The sequence below is a fragment of the Phyllobates terribilis genome, unplaced genomic scaffold (genome assembly GCF_046119375.1).
Source record: "Phyllobates terribilis strain yellow unplaced genomic scaffold, ASM4611937v1 Scaffold_3367__1_contigs__length_80754, whole genome shotgun sequence".
Classification (NCBI taxonomy): domain Eukaryota; kingdom Metazoa; phylum Chordata; class Amphibia; order Anura; family Dendrobatidae; genus Phyllobates; species Phyllobates terribilis.
This window is the reverse complement of record NW_027366120.1, coordinates 60,001-65,000: the sequence shown is the minus strand read 5'-3', so window position 1 is coordinate 65,000 and position 5,000 is coordinate 60,001.

Below are 5,000 nucleotides of genomic sequence, written 5' to 3'. Positions count from 1 at the left end.
CGACGCTGAGGTCACGTGGGTGGTCGTCGGCCTGGCCGTGTCGGCGTCGCCCTCCAGCGTAGTCCCTCTTCCCACTCGCGCCCGTAACCTCAAAGGGATGCCCGAGCGGCTTTTCTTCCCAGGGCTGCTCCCCGCCCAGGGCGGGAGCGCAGGGGGATCCCAGGTCGGCCTTTCACCGTACTCCCTACCTCTTGGCCCTCGTTCCTTCTCCCGTTCTCCATCTAACCCCTTGGCTCTGGGGTTTCCGCTCTCCCTCTCTCACTCTCTCTCCTGCTCCCTGGCCGAGCCGCCTGGGAGGACGAGGGTCGAGGGGGAAGGCAACGGTCGGGCTGGGGCACACCGCACGGTGAGAACCCCCTTCGCCTGCCTCCACACCTCTGTCGTCCTCCCCACTGACGTAGGGGCTCGGGAAAAGACTGGAAATCGCGAAGCTCGGCAGTGGCGCGGAGAGGCCACCCACCGCCGCCGCTGTCGCCACCGCCGCGGAGGCCGCCCTTTCGGACACGAGGGGCAGCGCGAGCCTCCGCTGGCCGGGTACGCATCTGGAAGAAAAGGGCCGCCCTCGGAGAAGATCGCTGTGCTTCCCCGCACAGGGAGCGATTCGGACGACGGGCCCCCACGCCTGGCTGGGTGGGCGCCCCGCCGTTCGCCCGTACGGGTCGTCGGACCACTGCCTTCGCTCGGTTCGGGTCAAACTCCCCACGGCTCGGCCACCTCCGCAGACGGGAGGCGAGGCCGGCATGCGCGCCCAAAGATAGGTGTCGGAAGCCCGGGGGTAGAGGAGGAAGGGGACCGCTCACCTTAAGCCAGCGCGGGCTCCAAAGCCCGGGCCGAGCGAGCGGCGCCACCTCCCCACCCGGGAGCGCTGCGCCAGATCGATCGGAGGAAGAGCAGGGGTGCATGTAGGGACTTGCCCAAGTACGGAGGCTGCAAACCCCTGTCGTCGGGAGATACGTGCCCACGAGTCCTGGAAGCGCGACTCGGGTACAGGCGCCCTTGCGGGGGGGTACTGGATGTGGAACAGCACTGGGGTCGAAGCCACAAAAGCATCCGCCCTCATGGAGCCTCTCCTCGGCCTAAAAATCCAGATTTTAGCCTTGACGGCGCCCCCATGTGGAGAACCAGGGCCCGCGGGGGGGTCTGGCCAGGCTCACTTCAACCCAGGAACACCTCTCTGACTTGGGATAGGCGACCGGCAAAAGTCCCCCCACGCAGCTGCGGAAGCCTGGGTTCAGCCAAGGTGCAGACCTCCAGCCGAACAGGGACTCATAGCCAAAACGCATACCCAGGCCTACGGAGGTGAAAACCAGCTTAAATGAGTCGAAATGTGTCGGGGCTGAGAGGTACCTCTCTCTCATATATTCTGCCGGTGGTGTGCAAAACTGGGTCTTTGCATGGAGTGTCACCCTATACCCACTTTAGGGACGCATGCAAAAAAGTGCCCGATCGCCTGGAACTGTCAGGCGGATTCGGCTCCCTGGAATTTCCTCATTCTGGTTCTTTTTCACTTTTTGTCTCTTTTGCGACATCTAGTGGGCAGGCTGCATTACTGCAACCGGGGACACCTCAAAACGCTTGGAACTGGGGAGCGGGCTCAATTTACAAACGTTTTGCGGGTCCTGGAAGTCAAAATTGTGACTTCTGAAAACGACTAAGTATCAAGGACTCATCGCGCGAATCGCTCTGGAACTGAAATCGGATGCGCGCACTGACATGCTCCCCTCTCTGGAAGTCTGACACAAGTTGAAAAATTTTCTAAGTCCCCAAAAATTTTTTTTTTCAACTTTTTTTCAATTTTCCCCCTGTGGGATATATATTTTACCCACACTTTTGGAGCCCTCCTGGGATGCCCTCTAACATACTAGAACCTCATTTTGTGGAAGTTTTCACAAAATTGTGAAATTTTCAAAAAAGTCAGAAATTTTGCAAAAACGACTAAGTATCAAGGACTCATCGCGCGAATCGCTCTGGAACTGAAATCGGATGCGCGCACTGACATGCTCCCCTCTCTGGAAGTCTGACACATGTGTGAAAATTTTCTAAGTCCCCAAAAATTTTTTTTTTCAACTTTTTTTCAATTTTCCCCCTGTGGGATATATATTTTACCCACACTTTTGGAGCCCTCCTGGGATGCCCTCTAACATACTAGAACCTCATTTTGTGGAAGTTTTCACAAAATTGTGAAATTTTCAAAAAGTCAGAAATTTTGCCAAAAACGACTAAGTATCAAGGACTCATCGCGCGAATCGCTCTGGAACTGAAATCGGATGCGCGCACTGACACGCTCCCCTGTCTGGAAGTCTGACAAAAGTTGAAAAATTTTCTAAGTCCCCAAAAATTTTTTTTTTCAACTTTTTTTCAATTTTCCCCCTGTGGGATATATATTTTACCCACACTTTTGGAGCCCTCCTGGGATGCCCTCTAACATACTAGAACCTCATTTTGTGGAAGTTTTCACAAAATTGTGAAATTTTCCAAAAAGTCAGAAATTTTGCAAAAACGACTAAGTATCAAGGACTCATCGCGCGAATCGCTCTGGAACTGAAATCGGATGCGCGCACTGACACGCTCCCCTGTCTGGAAGTCTGACAAAAGTTGAAAAATTTTCTAAGTCCCCAAAAATTTTTTTTTTCAACTTTTTTTCAATTTTCCCCCTGTGGGATATATATTTTACCCACACTTTTGGAGCCCTCCTGGGATGCCCTCTAACATACTAGAACCTCATTTTGTGGAAGTTTTCACAAAATTGTGAAATTTTCCAAAAAGTCAGAAATTTTGCAAAAACGACTAAGTATCAAGGACTCATCGCGCGAATCGCTCTGGAACTGAAATCGGATGCGCGCACTGACACGCTCCCCTGTCTGGAAGTCTGACAAAAGTTGAAAAATTTTCTAAGTCCCCAAAAATTTTTTTTTTCAACTTTTTTTCAATTTTCCCCCTGTGGGATATATATTTTACCCACACTTTTGGAGCCCTCCTGGGATGCCCTCTAACATACTAGAACCTCATTTTGTGGAAGTTTTCACAAAATTGTGAAATTTTCCAAAAAGTCAGAAATTTTGCAAAAACGACTAAGTATCAAGGACTCATCGCGCGAATCGCTCTGGAACTGAAATCGGATGCGCGCACTGACATGCTCCCCTCTCTGGAAGTCTGACACATGTGTGAAAATTTTCTAAGTCCCCAAAAATTTTTTTTTTCAACTTTTTTTCAATTTTCCCCCTGTGGGATATATATTTTACCCACACTTTTGGAGCCCTCCTGGGATGCCCTCTAACATACTAGAACCTCATTTTGTGGAAGTTTTCACAAAATTGTGAAATTTTCCAAAAAGTCAGAAATTTTGCAAAAACGACTAAGTATCAAGGACTCATCGCGCGAATCGCTCTGGAACTGAAATCGGATGCGCGCACTGACACGCTCCCCTGTCTGGAAGTCTGACAAAAGTTGAAAAATTTTCTAAGTCCCCAAAAATTTTTTTTTTCAACTTTTTTTCAATTTTCCCCCTGTGGGATATATATTTTACCCACACTTTTGGAGCCCTCCTGGGATGCCCTCTAACATACTAGAACCTCATTTTGTGGAAGTTTTCACAAAATTGTGAAATTTTCCAAAAAGTCAGAAATTTTGCAAAAACGACTAAGTATCAAGGACTCATCGCGCGAATCGCTCTGGAACTGAAATCGGATGCGCGCACTGACACGCTCCCCTGTCTGGAAGTCTGACAAAAGTTGAAAAATTTTCTAAGTCCCCAAAAATTTTTTTTTTCAACTTTTTTTCAATTTTCCCCCTGTGGGATATATATTTTACCCACACTTTTGGAGCCCTCCTGGGATGCCCTCTAACATACTAGAACCTCATTTTGTGGAAGTTTTCACAAAATTGTGAAATTTTCCAAAAAGTCAGAAATTTTGCAAAAACGACTAAGTATCAAGGACTCATCGCGCGAATCGCTCTGGAACTGAAATCGGATGCGCGCACTGACATGCTCCCCTCTCTGGAAGTCTGACACATGTGTGAAAATTTTCTAAGTCCCCAAAAATTTTTTTTTTCAACTTTTTTTCAATTTTCCCCCTGTGGGATATATATTTTACCCACACTTTTGGAGCCCTCCTGGGATGCCCTCTAACATACTAGAACCTCATTTTGTGGAAGTTTTCACAAAATTGTGAAATTTTCAAAAAGTCAGAAATTTTGCCAAAAACGACTAAGTATCAAGGACTCATCGCGCGAATCGCTCTGGAACTGAAATCGGATGCGCGCACTGACACGCTCCCCTGTCTGGAAGTCTGACACATGTGTGAAAATTTTCTAAGTCCCCAAAAATTTTTTTTTTCAACTTTTTTTCAATTTTCCCCCTGTGGGATATATATTTTACCCACACTTTTGGAGCCCTCCTGGGATGCCCTCTAACATACTAGAACCTCATTTTGTGGAAGTTTTCACAAAATTGTGAAATTTTCAAAAAGTCAGAAATTTTGCCAAAAACGACTAAGTATCAAGGACTCATCGCGCGAATCGCTCTGGAACTGAAATCGGATGCGCGCACTGACACGCTCCCCTGTCTGGAAGTCTGACAAAAGTTGAAAAATTTTCTAAGTCCCCAAAAATTTTTTTTTTCAACTTTTTTTCAATTTTCCCCCTGTGGGATATATATTTTACCCACACTTTTGGAGCCCTCCTGGGATGCCCTCTAACATACTAGAACCTCATTTTGTGGAAGTTTTCACAAAATTGTGAAATTTTCCAAAAAGTCAGAAATTTTGCAAAAACGACTAAGTATCAAGGACTCATCGCGCGAATCGCTCTGGAACTGAAATCGGATGCGCGCACTGACATGCTCCCCTCTCTGGAAGTCTGACACATGTGTGAAAATTTTCTAAGTCCCCAAAAATTTTTTTTTTCAACTTTTTTTCAATTTTCCCCCTGTGGGATATATATTTTACCCACACTTTTGGAGCCCTCCTGGGATGCCCTCTAACATACTAGAACCTCATTTT